We start from the raw sequence: 16,370 nt of genomic DNA, 5'->3' as shown, positions 1-16,370 counted from the left end.
TCATCCCTGTGGGCGCATCTCAGCCCAGGCACCCGCAGCAGCTCGTGCTGCTCGTGGCCAGGCGCTGCCCGTCTTGCCTGGCTTTGCACAAAAAATATGCTGCTGGGAGGATCCCAAATCCACGAGGAGAGATGAGTGACCTTTGTGGTGAGCCCCCGAGGTCATTCGCTGTGCTCCGAGGGCGACTGAGCATTTGCTGGGAGGTTGTGAAAGGATAAAATAGCTGGTGCGTGGCTCTGCCTGCTCGGGGTGGGCGGTGGGGATGGCCAAGGCTGCTGCAGCCGCAGCAAGCGCTGCCGGCGGAGACCAGCCCTCGCTGCCTCCTTGGTTTGTCGAAGTATTGGGAAACAAAAGAGCAACCTTTTAGCAGAGGACACCCAGGCATGTGCTGGCACCCAAGGCGAGAGCCCTGAGGCTCTGGCCTGACTGGAGCTCGCCCCGGGCTCAGCAGGGCTTTGCCATGGACTCCCATGGGAGCAAGTCAAGCCAAAGGCTCCTCTGGGTTTAGGTTGGCAGGAGCCAGGTGCATCCCCGGGGGCTTTTGCAACCGCCCCTCAGGCTGCACCCGCCCTGCACCGGGACGAGCAGGCAAAAACCATCGCACAGCCCTGGGTGCAGCCCTGAGATTAATGGGGGGAGTTATTTATGGAGACATGTTTGTAATGGGCCCATGAATTTCATGGAAATGCGCTGCTGTGGTGGCGTGTGGTATTGGGTGCTGCTGCTGCTAAAATTAATGCCCCTTAAATCACATCCCAGTGCAGCCTCACCGGTGCAGCTCTGGGACAAGGACAGAGATGAGGACAGAGATGTGTGGGCACAATGGGCACAAAGGGCGGCAGGGCCAGCGGGAGGGTGCCCCGCACCCTGGCCGGGCGCTGCTCCTCGGCACGGCTGCAGTGCCTGTGGCAGGGGGGCCGGGGCCGGCACGGGCAGCTGAGGCGTCGGGAGGGCTGGCCCTGTGCACAGCCCTGTGCTGCCGCTGCCATGGCATGAAGGGTTAAGCACTGTCATGTTTTATTCTCCCCACACACCTCTGCTTAAATGCAAAAAAAAAGAGAAGAAAAAAAAAGTCTCAACAGGGTGTTGTTCGCTCTCAAAACCCTAAGCATGATTTGTGAACTCTCACAGCCTTGGTAATCTCATCAGAGTAATGGGATTATATTTCAAATCACCATGGCCTGTTCATTACACATTTAAACTCCTTTGACAGAGGAAAAGTTAAATAAAATGTGTGCGTCAGCCCTGGTTGACTTTCCCAGTTCTCTTTCTTGATTAGACAAACAGATGCTGAGCTCCAAAATGAAAAAATAATGTGCTCATTTATTCATTTTTCTGACAAGTCACAATAGATTTTTAACTACAAATGAGCCCCCTCCCCAGGTGGGGGGCGCGGGGGCATCACGCATCATGCCGTAATGGGCCCCGCGCCGGCGGCTGGGGCTGAACCAGGGCACAAGTGGTCACTTCCATGGGCCGGGGTCACCAGGCCCCCTGGCCGAGGTGTCCCTCGGGGGGGTGACGGGCAGCACCTGCGTTCCTGCCGCGAGCGCAGCCACCAGCAGCAGCGTGGGCCTGGCTGAGGCAGCCCCACACGAAGAGCCCCGGCCATGGGCGCCCACTGAGGCTTCTGGCACCTCACGCCTGGCTCTGCTCACCCAGGGCACCCAAGAGGCGGTGCCTGGGCTGCCACAGCCACTACCTGCCATGGCACAGCCACGTTGAGCGCTTCCTGCCGCACGGTGCCCGCGCTGGGCTCCCGTCCCTCCTGCCCTGCACTGTTGCCTGCAAACCAACTCCTGCAGTAGCATCAGGCGTGTGGTGGAGGGAAGCAGCTGAGCTCAGCCCAAGCGCGGTGCATGCCAGCAGCCAGCCGGTGCGGTGCCCCCACGCCCTGCCCGGGGCTCAGCCGCTGGAGCTCAGCCCTCTGCCCGGAGCGGCTGACGAAGCAGACGGGGAGGCGTCGAGGCTGCCAGCGGGCTGGGCTGTGCTCCCCGCTGAAGAGGAGGGCTTCACGTCGGGGAGCGCTGGGGCTCTATTAGGGAGCTGAAATGCCAGATAATTAGAAATACACCAGCAAACACCATTATTGTCAGGAGAATGCAACGGCATACAGTAATGAAGCAATTATTAATGAGCAACTGCAAGGCTGTCATTAATTTAAGCTTTTCAGGATCACAGACTAAGGCAAGTTAAATGTTAAACCAGAGCTGGGGATGGGCAGCGCGGGGCTTTCCCCCGCCACGGGGTGGGCAGAGCGGGGCCATCTCGCCACCCCCCCAGGGGAGACATGCCACACACCCACGGTGCCCTCCCCTGCCCCGTGCCCTGCAACCACCCCATCACGGGTCCCCCTTCACTGCGCATCAGCGTCGGCCCCTTTGGGCAGCCCGGGCAATGGCTCTGCAGGGGACGGGGACAGGGATGGGGATGGGGCCCGGGTTGGGGTGCCGCCCCATCCTGCAGCAGCACAGGCGAGATGCCGGATGCGTTCGGGGACGGTGCAGCCAGCAGCCGCTCCGGCACCAGCGTGCAGCCCCGCGCTGCAATCTGTCACGGCGGCTGGGGCTCGCCGGCTCTGCAATATGTACCTCATGTCTGGGCTGTCATCGGACATAATTCCTCCCTGCTGGCATATTGCTGATTTGTGCATAAGTGATGCATGCAATCCACCTGAGCTAGGAGTCAGGGGTTTCTTGATCTGGGGCTGTCAGGGCAGAGTGTTTTAGTGCCTCCTGCGATTAGCTGGAATTGACAGGCCCTGAGAGCGGGGAATTGCACAACAGGGGAATTAACAGCCAGGGACTGAAGTGGAGTGTGGCACTCGTTTAATCTGCAATTTATCAGTTTACGTGGCTTCTTGTCGCGGGCGGAAGATTACACTCCAAAAAAGAAGGCTCCCTTTTTTTTTAATTTCATCTGACAGGGAGAGGGAAGAGCAATATTCAGAGGCTGACACGTCTGCTGGCTCCCACTGGGTTGCCGGTCCGTGCCGTGCTGTGCTGAGCCAACTGCAGCCTCCTGGTGGGTGCCGGCACAGCGGTGAGATCAGCCCCAACAGCCCTGACACAGGGGCACGGCTGCAGGGCACGCAGCCCCCAGGCCCCCGCCCTGGCTTCAGCTGCTGAGTTTTGCCCCTAAGACTGGCCAGATCTCGCAGCAAGGGCACCACAGTGACACGGCCTCGCAGCCCCTCCCAGGCATCACAGCCAGCCCACGCCGGGGTGATTTGAGCAGCCCCTTCCCAATGCTCCCTGCCCCAGTGCGTGCCCTCGCCTCTCCCCATCCCCATGGCACAGATGCTCCCATGTGCCGGCTGCACCTCTGGGTCCCCAGCCAGGCCAACAGCAGCGGTGCCATGTGGGACCCGGCACAGCAGTGGCTGCAGCAGAGCTACTCTGAGCTCAGCAGCTTCCCCATCTGCAAGTACTGGGGCAGACACAGCCAGATCCACGCCAGTCAACTGCCAGGCCGTTAGTCTGGCCATGCGGCAGCGGCTGCCGGCAGCACGGCTTCCAGCGGTGCTTCCTGACTGCTGCGTCCCCAGCCAAGGCCGAGCTGGATACCCGCTGCAAGCCCACGGCATGTCACCCGCAGGAGTGGCAGCCCTGGAGCAGGGGGCAGCGGGGACGGTGTCTGCAGGTTGGACCCCTCCAACAGGTGAGCAGAGGTCCCGTGTGGCAGGGCCGGACCGAGGATGCCCCTGCCTGAAGGCCAGTGCCAGCCCCGACAGTGGCTCCCTGAACCATGCAGGGGTGCCCGGGGGCTCTGCACCCTTCAGTACATGCGCACACGTGACTTTGGCACTGGCGGGGCATGCGGGAGCTGCATCTCAGGGCAAGGAAAGCGACAGCTGTGGCGGTGCCTCCCCCTGGCCCCCACCACACCGCACACTCCAATTTTGATAATATCATTAGAGGATGATAATGGTTTCCAGGAACACTGTAGCCTTTCTGCGAGGTGACAGCCTGTAAAGGCAGCATGACAGCTAATGTATTCTACAAGGGTACAATAATGTGACTCCGAGCACATTAAACTCCTTTAATGTGGGTGACATACACCTTCCTCTTAACATACATTATCGTCCTGGGGGCACACGCGGCATGCAGCAGCACGGAGCTGGAACCCCGGTGCCCGCAGCCCCTCACTCTGCCCTGCTCCTTGGTGCTCCTGGAGCCAGCGCTGGTGCTTGTGCTGGGGTGGGTGCTGGTGCTCATGCCGGTGCCGCTGCTGGCGCCAGTGCCCCACAGCCATCCTGTGCAAGCAGGAGCTCCTACGCCAGTCACACTCTTCCTTCCCTGGTGGAGGAGGTTAAACCGCGCGATGCAAATGCTCTCACTGTGTGTAGGTGATCTCCTTGGCCTTCCTTGGTGGCCTGCTCTGATACTGCAAACCTTTATCCAACCTTATGGTATCAAAGATTATTTATAATGAATTAAATATGTTTTTAGCAGCTTCTTTCCACACTTACAGCCACACTTTCACTGCCATTTCAACTTAATTAGGGAGGCCTTGCTAAAGAGATGGGAATAAATGCATCTATAGAAATATATCTATGTATAAATGAAGAAAGCAGCCACCACAGGTCAAACCAGTACTTTCAATTTATTGCCCTGGTACATTCATTTGTAAATAGCTTTGCCTTGCTGGTTTCTAAGTGCAAGGCTAATGTTGGAGTGCTTAAATTAATAGTGACGCACACCTTTCATTATTGCTATTAAATTAGGTGCTGGGCTTTGATGGATTCACTTGTTGCTGAACTAAAAGCCTTATAGATGTGGGTGTGTGTATCCATTTGGTTTTACAGCAAATTTAGGTCTTAATGTCAAGCCAGACAGAGCTGAGCGAGTTCCTCCTCAGCACACTCTAATTAGCAGGACGGGCACCTCCCGCGGCCCCAGCCCCGCTCCCCCAGGAGCGCTGGCGCAGGCTCACTGCCGCAGCGGCGCGGAGGCACGTGGCAGAGAGGAGCCCGGCTGGGGTACGCGCTGCCATGGGAGTTCTGCGCCCCAGCAGCATGTTTGGGCTATGTCTCAAGCATGGCACCCCTCAAGGGAGGGGGAGCCGGGAACCCCTGGTAGCCTACCTGGCACTGAGGGGCTTGGTGGGTCTGTGCCTCCACCTCCCACCAGCATCAGCCCCATGCTGCTGTGGCATCCCACCTTCCCACGCCCAGAGTGTCTCAGGGAGAGATGCGCCGAGACACGCAAATACTGCCCCCCCGCCAAGTCCCTGCAGACACATGGTGTTATGACACGTAACATCAGCCCTGCCACCTCCTGACGTGTGATGTGACTGACATGTGCCATCATGACACAGCCCCTGTGACACTGGGCACAGCGCTGGGGGATCTTGCACCAGGGTGTTCACGGGGAGTCCCACTGCCCTGTGCTGGTGGGGGCTGTGGGTGCCCCATGACCCCCCATCCTGCTGCTCTCGCTGCTCCATTTTTTCTGATGAATGCTGTGATTTTTGCCAGCAGCACAGTGAACCTACTGTCCAGGGAAAGAGAAGCTCGGCTCCGGGCAGGGGAGGGGAGGGAAAGCCGGGGGCAGTTCGGGCAGGCGATGCGCAGGAGTCTGGAGGGAGCGATGGCCGAGTGCTGGGGATGAGCGCGGGCAGTTGGCAGCCCCCTGCCAGGCTGTGCCGATGGAAACACATCGTGTGCTGGGGACAGGGACCACTGCAGTCCTGGGGGCCCAGCTCAGGGGTGGCAGGACAGGGCCATGGCTGGGCTGCGGAATGGGGCTGTGGGATGGACGCAGGCCAGAGCAGCAGGCCAGGGAGGTAGGATGGACACAGGACAGGGCAGCAGGATGAGGCACAGGCTGGGGTGGCGGGATGGGGACATGACAGGGCTGTCGGCCAGGGCAGCAGGGTGCACACACACAGGCGGGCAGTGGGACGGGGCAGCGGGATGGGCAGTGGGATGCACACACACAGGCTGGACAGCGGGGTGCACGCACACAGGCGGGCGGTGGGATGGGGCAGCGGGATGCATGCACACAGGCGGGCGGTGGGATGCACATACAGGCGTGTGGTGTGCGGGTGCAGGCTTGCAGGCCAGGGTGCGGGCTGAGCGCCTTTGTTCTGCAGCGCAGTTCCCACTCTTAGCGTGCCATCTTGAGGCCCTCCGGCGCCGCACAGTCTGCGCGCCCGCCACCGCCACCACCACCACAGCCCGGTCCCTGTCCCCCTGGCTGGGGACCCCCGCCGCTCGCAGGGCAGCACCCTGCACCCCGCCAGGCCGTGGGCTGGCTCTGCTCCGGCCCCGCAGCGCAGCAGCGTTTGGGCTGTGGCGAGCTTGTCTGGTTTGGGCAGCCAGCCCCCAGCCCCAGCCCGGCACAGCACAGGTGGGATGCAGCCCACGCTCCCCCACGGCCCAGCTCACCTGCTGGTGCTGCCGGAGACCCTTGGTGGGCAACGGGGGCCACCACTGCCGCATCTTCAGAAGCCTCCAGCTGCTCGGCCCAGGGAGGGGAGGTGGACACAGCTCCCCACACACCGAGACCCACCGGGCCGGCTGGCACAGGGAGTTGGTCAGGTTATGGGGTTTTGTCCCAGAGAAATGGGTCGGGGGTACTACTTTGGGGTGAAGTTTCTCACTTCTGGAGCAAGAAGTCCACAGACACCTGCCGTGCTGGCCCAGGCAGCGGCTGCAAGCTCCCTGCAGCACCCGCCGGGGCACATTCTGCCCTGTGCCGTGGCAGGGAAAGGCAGCCCAGCACCTGGGTGCCTGTGGGTGCGTGCACCAGGGCGGTGCCGCAGCACAGGCTGGGCGTGAACGCCACAGGGGCAAACAAGAAATATTTCTGTGGTAATTCATTCACAAATGATAAAATTTCTCTGTATTATAAAATATAAGCCCTTGGGTTCCTGAGAGCTAAAGTACAGTCACGCCATGTTTCCATGTGAATTTCATTTGAGAATTTCATGTCAGTTTAACAACAGAGACATGTTCAGTGTTCTCGAATGCTCGACTGTTTTAAAAGATTAGTCTGTATGTGTTGGATAAAAAGGTCCCACTGGGGCAGCTGTGGGGGACAGCAGCCAGGGGCCGATAGCCCCCAGTGGCCAGGAGTCCAGGGACACGGGGACCAGCTACTGTGGGCACCACATGTGCCCATCCTGCCTTCTCTCCTCTCCATGTCCACGCCATCAGTGACTTGCGCGCTCATGGCGTGACAGTTCTGAGCACTTGGGTTTAATAATAACTCTCCCCCTAGTACCAACTCCATGATTCCTGTTGAATTAGGTTTAAAAAAGTTCTGCAGATCCCTATGCAGATGACATCCCTTCTGGAAGGCGCCTCTTCCCCAGCCCTGTGCACCAGCCACGCCATGTGGAAAAAGCAAGCCATCTTCTCAGGGAACGGGGCCATGTGCATCCCAGTTTGGTGCCTCTCATTGCTTTGTTGCTGGGTGGGGGGGATCAAACTCATCCCCGCACTAAACTCTGCAATAAAAAATAAACAAATGAAATGACAAGGCAGTGAGCCGCGGCTTCCCCACGATAGGACATCCCCCCCACCAAGGAACAGAGTGATCAGCTGTGAAAGGGAAGATCTGATAAAAACCTAATCCAATTACTTGCCAATGTTTGTTCTTTTCTTAATGGGACTTCAGGGCTGGGTTTTCTTTCTTCTGAAGAATTTTCTGCCTTTCCTCTGCTCTGGGTGATAAAATGACCCAGTTGTGAGAGGAGCAGGCATGGTGGCCAGGACGGAGCAGAGGACTAGCTACGGCACCCCTGCCTGCAGCTGCCGAGGGGCTGAGACCCCCTGGCCAGGGCAGACAGCCTGGCTGCAGGCAGTGCTGCCAGACAGGGCAGAGCATCTTCCAGCCATGGGCTCTCCAAGCAGCTGGCATTGTCAACCAGGTCACTGTCTAGCCTGAGGGACCGACATCCTCATGTCCAGAGCTGGGGCAGAGACATCTGTTCATTGCAGCTTCCCTATGGACAATGGGGTGCCCGAAGCACCCTGCGGGGGAGGGGGAAGGGGATGCAGCCAAAATAAGGGGTCGGGAGCCCTCAAGCTCCAGGGAGTGGGACCAATGCTGGCACAGGCAGCTGCCAGCAGCACGATTATGGCATCACCCAGCTGGCTGAGGCTCTGCACCCACTCTTGCTGTCAGGCAAAGTGCAGGTTATTATTATTTTTATTTGCTCATGTTCTCTGAGCACAAATTCCCACAGTGTACTGCCTGCTGGTGTGATGGCGTGTGCCATCCCACCCAGCTTTTGACAGCTGCTCTCGCACCAGGGACAGGAGCAGGCTGGGTGAGCAGGCACTTCCAGCAGCAGAGGAGGTATGGGCAAGGTATAGCAGGAGGAGCAGGCAGCGTGCTCCCCGCTGCGGGGCTGTGCTGGTTTCCACTGCCCCACCAGTGCCTGTGCGCTGTGATTGCCTCCAGCTGTGCCAGGAGATGCTCCTCCGTGCCCATGCAATGGCCACAGCCACAGCCCTCTGCTCAGGTGTCCCGCTGCCAGCCGTGCCCCATGGGCTGTGGGCAGGTCCCTGCCTGACTCTCCCCATGCCTGTGTGGCCACACGGGGACATGTGTGTGGAGCCAGTGGCAGTGACAGGTCCTGCTGGTGCTCCATGCCCCAGCCGGGACCTCTCTGCTGGCAGTAGTGCTTAGGCGCGGGCAGTGCCAGACACACAAACTCCCCTTCCACGTTGCTCTTTGGCATTTTAGAGATAATAAATTGCTAATCAGCAGCCACCACCCCCCTTAGTGTCCTCTGCAGCAACGCTCCAATAATTAATTATAAACTACAATACTGATCAGCTTGCGTGTCCTCTGTCTGCACTGACAATCATTAACCATAATATGAAATTTATAATGTTGAGATGTGGAACCTGGTGAGATGAACTGCTCTGCTTTTTAATCAGTTTTATGGGATGATATAATGCATTGATCGACAAAGACAAGATACAGTGCGTGTTCCTGTGTCTATAGCTGTGCAACCTTATTAATTTAGATTTACAAAGAGTTGCTTGATCTGGAGGGGAGAGAGCTGCCAAAGCTGCCTCGCACAGGACGGGCCGGTGCCGGAGCCTGCAAGGGCAGCAGCTGGGGCATCTCTCTGGGCAGGGGGGGCTTCCCAGGGTTGCTGCAGTCTGGGCTCCCTGGCCCCGGGCAGGGCTTCTCAAAGCCCAGCCGCAGCGGCACAGGGTAGTCCCCAGCGTTGGGCAAACTGTGTCCAAGCACCCATCCAGAGAGGTGCCGGCTGGACACCGGTGGGTTTGTCTCAGTCTGATGAGCGGTGGGTACTGGTCCCAGCGACATGGCACTGGGCAGCATGTGCCTGCCTGCACGTATGTGCCTGTGCCTGGCCCTGCCCAAGCCCTCCCTCCTTCCCCCGAAAAGCATCTGTGACTGGGGCATCGCCTTCCCAACCAGTACGGCCCGGTGGCGGCCGGACAGCTGGTAACCATATTGGTGTGTCTTGGGCTGTCATATCGCATTTGCACGCCTGCTCTTGCTCTGCATCCGGGGAGGCTGGGACGGTGGTTTTCAGGTCAGAGGCTGCATCCAGCACAGGAGGAAAATTCCCATTTTCCCACCAAGACTTTGACTGTGAAGTGGCCGGGACTTGGCTCCTCTTCCTCCCGGCAGCAGCTCCGCACCGCAGCCACCCCGGCACCCCGGCCGTTCCTTGGCGCACCCAGCCCTGAGCCAGGGCTCACCCCTCCAGCCAGCGCGTGTCCTGAGGCAGCGGCGAAGAAGCTGAAATGGCTGCAGCTGCGAGGGAGTGGGGCTCGGCTCTAGTTAGTGCCAGGTAGCATGGCTTTGTAGGAAGTAGGGCTTGTAAAAAGTTTGGTTTCATTCTTCTAATTTAAAAGTTTAACTCATAAAAGTAACTGAGAAGCTGTGGTACACTTAGGCTTCTGTTAGGCATTTGATTTAATAGTACATGACGTTTTGATTAAAAAATTAGCTCTATATAATATCAATAGAGCACACATTAAAAGGATTAAGAATTGGCTGACTGACAGGTCTCAAAAAGTAGTTGTCAATGGGGAAATCATCATCGGATGATGATGTTCAACATTTTCATCCACGATCTGAAAGTAGATATGAAACCTGTGCTGGTAAGATTTGGGATGACAAGGATTAGCGGGGAGGTGGGAACACTGACAAGGGGGAGCTGCAGGTGCTGCAAGGGACTGAGATGATGCCCCACACAAATGGTCTCCTGACCTTGCTGCTGCAGGGAGCCACGGGCAGCCAAGCCCTGCGAGGGATGGGTGAATGCGGGGCACCGGAGGTCACCCTGCTCTTGGCCCCCCCGAGCAGCGCACAAATCCTGCTCCTTCGGCCAGCTGGGGGTGCAGAGCAGGTGTGCAGGGATCCAGAGGGCACCACCCCCAAGGCCCCCTGCACGGGGAAGCTGTGCCAGTGCAGGAATTACTAACGTGAGGAGGGTGGACGGGGTGGAGCGTTGGCCCAGGGAATGACCGGTGAAGGTTTGGTACTGGGGATGTGATGAGAAGCTGAAGGACGGGAGTGTTTCCAGCTGAGCACCCAGCCGGGGGCATCGTGCTACCCCGAGTGCCAGCATGGGGGCAATGGGCACCGACCTGGGGCGCTGCCTTAGGCATGCGGGTCAGCCTTGATCGAGCCCCAGCTGCTTGTGCCATGGCGGGCAGTGTATCCCTGGAGTCCCTCTGGGATGCAGCAGCGATGATGGGAGGTCGGGGCTCTGTCACCCCCCCCTGGCCCTCGCTCACCCTCCATGAGCCATCGCTGGTGTTGCTGCAAAGGTTCGTGCACAAGGTGTGAGCCCTCATGAGGCACAATACATCACGCCTGACACCTCCCGAAATAGCCACCACCACCGCCAGCCCCCGGTGGCCCCAGCCGCCACCTCAGCTGGAGGTTTGGGTGCTGCATTTATTAGGGTGAGGTAGGAAAATCTGCAGCTAACCTACAGCTCCTCTTCGCATCAGCCCTGCACTGGGAAGAGCAGCAGCCACCTCTGCTGGAGCTGCGGGCAGGAGGGCTTGCGGCACCGTGGCAGCGGCGGCCTGTGGGCACTGGCAGCTGCCCTGGCAGTGAGAGCAAGGCTGGCACCCACGGGACGGGCACGGCACGGCCAGGTGTCACTGAGGGCCCCTCGCACGTTTCTGCGCATCACCTGAGTGTGTGCAAAGAGGACATAGCTGAGCTTTCAGGGAGGTGCAGGGGACAGCACACACTGGCACAGCGCCCTGCATGTGCGTGCCATGCCAACACAGCCCCAGCTGCCCAGGCGTCTGCCTCGGGAGGAGCCATGGGGACAGTCAACCTAAACTGCTTGGGATGCAGCTCTGGGGCCAGAGGGGCAGCAGTGCCGTGCATGCCACTGGCTGTTCCCCAGCATGGGGCAGGGCACTGTGGCTGTCCTTCCTCTGCCGCCTTGCGCAGACATGGGTTTTTGCAAGGCAAACCTTTATTAGTGCAGGGAGTGCGCCTAACTCACATTAATTCCCAGTTGTGAATCCTTTCAATTAGCGACTGCAGGCACTCAGCCTGCTGGATGTGTTCATTAGTGACATGGCCTGGCTGCTCGGTGACAAGCCAGATGACAAACCTGTCGGAGGGAGGCGCAAGGTTTTGGCTGTGGCACAGCGCTTGCATTAGCCCTGGAAAGGGGGCAGGAAGGTGAGGTGCCTTGCAGTGGAGCAGGGACACGCTCACACCATGGGGTGCGTGGACCCCCCCTGGACCCAGGGGGATGGTGGAGCCCCAGCACCCATGTCCCCAGCAAGAGCAGTCAGGTGCCTGTGACAGTGCACGCTGGTGGAGAAGCTTCTCCTGTCCTGGGCTCAGCACATCCATCAGCGGGAGAGGCATTTGCAGAGCCCCTGGGGCTGCCACAAGTGCTGAGTCCTCTAAATCCCGCTGAGCAGATGGCCCTGAGCCACCTTCAGAGCCACCTGGTGAGCAGAAGGACATGTCCTGTCCTTAGCCATGGGCCGGGGGAGCAAAACCACGGGGGCCTTCGGTGCTTCTGTAGGGCAGCAGCCCAGGGCACCCACCTGCCCAAGGGACACGTTCCGGCACGGCCGCAGCGCTGCCTGGGCTGAGCCCGCGGGCGGAGGGTTTCCCAGGGGCATCGCTGCCCTCTCGGCTGCCCACAGGAGCCAGCGTGGCTCGGTGAGCTCCCGGCTCCGAGCGCCCGCGGCAGCCTGCTAAAAGCACTGCGTTTCCACAGGGCTCTACTGGCCCAATAAAAGATTATCAGCTAAATAAAACAAGAAGTGAGTGATGCCACTATGCCCTGTTGGATTGAAATTGTGAGAGCAAAGTGGTTTTCTCGGGGAGATTTATTTCCTCTGCCGGCTGCAGGCAGCCAGCCCAGCGGAGAGAATGAGCCTCTCGCTCCGAGGCCACTGCTCCCTCCTGTAGTCACCACTTGGCTTTTATTTCATTTTTGAGGGAACCAGAACAATAAAGGAAATACAGATATTCGCCCACTGCAAAGCACAGGAGCGTGTGTACACGTGATCACCAGTACATGAGCCACGTGCTCCAGCCCAGCTCTCCCAACCACAGTGGCAGCGCTCAGCCCACGCCTTCACCCCAAAATCCCACCCGTAACCCACAGCCAGAGCCAGGAGAGCAATCCCACGCCAGGGCAGATGGCTCCTGCCCCCGCCTGGACCTGGCATCGGCCGTGACAGCTGAGACAGTGCTGGCACCCACCCCCTCTGCCTGCCTGCCAAGACCAGCGCCAGTGTAAGACAGTGCCACGGCAGGACACCGGCTGGGGGCTCTGCCCGAAAACCTGGCTGGGGAAGGGGCAGGCAGCAGGTACCGAGGGCAGCAGAACCAACTGACCTGGATGCGCAGACGGTGCTGTCTGGGCTGCAGCAGAACCAGCCACTGTCGTATCTGCTGGCCCTGGGCCACTGAACCAAGCAGCAGCTCAGCGAGCGCTTCACTTCGCTCTGGACTGGCACTCACCGGCAGCCGCCCAGCAGCAGACGCACGGCCAACGTCTCCTCCATCCCAAGCTCAGCTTGCCGCCACTCAGTGCTGAGCACCCACAGAGGCTGGGCACTGGCTGAGGGTGAGTCCCTGGAGCTTCACAGTCCTTGGGTGAAGCCACAGCCTCTGCCATGGGTGACTGCTGGTGGTGGGGGACAGATCCCAGGGGCTCTGCCGTGCCGCAGCCCACAGGGAGCTGTGGTGACACCAAACGCAGTGCCCGAGGTTATCAAATCCCCACTGCTCAGGGCGATCCTCCTCTCCTGCAGGCAGCACGGCAGGAACGGACCCTGACACCACTCACCATCCTCTCTCCTGCTGTGAGCTGCAGTTTCAGGTACCACCCCCCTGCAGCAACCGGGCACCAGTACCTGCTCCCGCCAGCCCCGCTCGCTGGGAAGCATGCCATTAGATCCCCGGTAACTGTAAATATTGCAAGTGCTCGAGTCAGCAGTCTTGCTGAATTTTGCTTTCAACATCTGCAGCCCAATAAATCTTTGTCTCCTTCAGGTGAACTGTGCTCTCGGCTCGGGCTCCAATTTACATCCCTCAGCACCATCACGGCGGCGGTGGCAGCCCCAGCGGGGTCCCACCACCAGCCCCGGTGGGTGCCCGGTGGGGCCGTGGCTGCAGGGAGAGCAGGGGGCCCATGGGCAGCCCCGACCCCGCCAGCGAGTGGCTGCACCGCGATGGGCCCCGCAGCCACCGCCACCATTTGCTTTGTGCCAAAACCCTTCTACTCACCAGACCTTCACTGGGCTGGTTTTTTTTTTAATTGTTTTCAAAACAGATTTCATGTGGTCCCAAAATGAGACCATGATTGTAAATTAAAGTGTAATTAGCCTTTACGCTTTTATATTCATTAACTCTTCTCTGTTAATGATGCAGAGGCTGGAGCACAAACCCAGCATTATGAAACCACATCCAGGAAATAAAATAGTGATTTAGATAATGGCCAGAATGTATTGCTACTTACACATAATTAAACAAATGCTCAATTTACACTTGGAAACATGAATGAATGTTGATTAACCCCAGCCCAACGACTCTGCTGGCGGTGTGGTTAAGTGGCTGCGCTGCCGGCGGGGCTGGCGGCAGTGGGCAGCGGCAGGCAGGGCAGGGCACCCACTGCCCGCAACGCACCTGCCCAGCCCAGGTGCTGCCCACAGCCGCGCGGCATGGCTGCCCCTGCCCAGACCCACTGCCATGGCCACCGCGGCGGCTCCGGCTCCTTGCCCACAGCTGCAACATCCCCATGGCTGCAGGGACTGGTGTCACTGCCATGGGGGCCATATCCAGCTCCTGGCAGAGCCACGCGGCCGGCGCAGGTGCTGCACTGATGCCAGCAGGGCCCGAAGTGGCGTCACCTTCACTCCTGGCCAAGCAGCACCGTGTGCCGGAGGGGTGCCCCGTGGGCTGTGCCATGGGGTCTGCCCACTGCTCCTGCACAAGCTTTGTCTCCATCCCCCTGCCCTGCACCTCTGCCCTCCAAATGTGCCGGTCACTGTGGAGATGCCGCCTCTTCAGCGCAGGAGGAGCCTGGTGAAGTCCACTTGTGCAGGGCAGCACTGTTTTCTGCTGCAGATCTGGTGGCGAAGAGTCTGGGCAGGGGGGCAGGTGCCAACCCCCCGGCTCCCTGTGCCTGATGCCTGCGGTGCCAAGAGCCATGGCTCCCACAGTCCTCACCCTGGTTACTCCCTGTCCGGCGGGGTCAGGGGTGCCACCCACGATGGGCTCTGCTGCCTGGCCCTAAGCTGAGCCCAAGGAACAGAGCTGTTCACAGGGATGGCTCAGGCACCCCTGTAAGGAGCTGCTGGATCCAGAGCCCGATCTGGTGCCAAGCGGGACCCCCATGGTGTTTCCCGACGAGGTTGGCCATGGGCTCCCAGTCAGGGGCTCTCACCAGCAGCGTGCGACTGACATGGCCCCACAACGGTGTCTCCCCTCGCTGTGGTCACAGGGGAGCGGTGCAGAGGCAGAGCAACCCCTGGGGAACCCTGGGGTCTGGCAGGGCTGTTCCCCTACCCCGGCTCGGCTCCAGGCTCCCCGCTGCGCTCCACAGGGCAACAAAAGCAGGACACGGCGGCTGGCAGCATCTGCACTGCCCTCGCTCCCCACATCCATCCCTGCCCCGGCCCCGCACACCCCTCAGCCCTGCAGGACAGACAGGACGGCACTGGTGTGGCTGTGGAGACAGACCTCTGCTCGCAGGGTTCATGGATCGTTGACTCAACAGGCCATAATGGCTCCATCTATCGGGGTCAATACGGGTGCCTTTGACACATGATAGACAATAATTGCTCCTGCTTAGAGACTTTTTAGTTCATGGATCATTGACCTGATGGGCTGTAACAGCTTTGAAGGAGGCTGCACACCCCTGCGCTTAAAACGCCCTCAGGAGCAAGCGGCTGTGTAAAGCCACGGCTTGGGCATGGGGCCGCGCAAAACATGCTCTCTTGAAAAACACGCTCCCCAGCACAGGTTACCGAAGGCCCCGGCGCTCTGGAAGCCCTGCGGCTAGCACGGCCACGGAGGAGAGGCCGCAGCAGGAGGCGCAGGATTCTGGGAGGAAAGGCCAGCGTGCCCCGGCATCCCTCAAACGCCAGGGGATAGGACCAGGGTGCGCAAGGAGGGGGTCACCTCCCGAGGTCTGCAGGCTGGAGCAGGCTGGAGCTTCCCTCTCCGACGGCAACTTCCAGGTATATGATTTAATGAAAGGCACAATAAGAAGTGAAACAATTAGAATTTCTGCCTCATTATCATGGTAATCTTATCAGTCGGATAATGAGGTATTAATGGAGATTTAATGTGCCTCTCATAACAGAATCCCTTGGAGAAAACACATAAGGAAATTGCTGTAAATCCACTTAATGATGGAAAGGTCCCCAAACACCATATTCCAGAGGATGAAAAATGCTGGATGCAAATGAGAGAGAATCAAGGTCAATAACACTGTGGGGACCGTGCTCATGGCAGCACTGTGCCGCTGCCGCCCAGCCGCCCCGGTCCCGCCACCTCCCCAGCCTGCCCTGTTCAGGTGGGTGAAGCGGCCGGATTGGGGTGGATACACGGCAGCTGCCAAGATCCTACTGTGTCATAGGCAATGTGAATATTTCTTAAGAAATAAGATGACCCGAACAGAGTATTTTTGGACTTGACCACTCCCATCAAGGCACTGAACAGCACACAGCAGAGGAACAGACGGGGTCCTGGTGCCTGTCCCCAGGTGAGCCACCTCTCAGTGCTCTGGCAGCAGGTAGTTATTTTTTCCCCTCGAGCTATTAGGACAGCCAAGCTGCACGATTAAAAAGAAAAATAACTGGAAAGCTCTGTGCTAAGCAGCCAACTCAGCAGCACATCCTTTCCCATTACCTGGATCTTGTTCCTTTT

The sequence above is a fragment of the Falco peregrinus genome, chromosome 1 (genome assembly GCF_023634155.1).
Source record: "Falco peregrinus isolate bFalPer1 chromosome 1, bFalPer1.pri, whole genome shotgun sequence".
Taxonomy (NCBI): domain Eukaryota; kingdom Metazoa; phylum Chordata; class Aves; order Falconiformes; family Falconidae; genus Falco; species Falco peregrinus.
Note: the sequence above shows the minus strand (reverse complement) of the source record.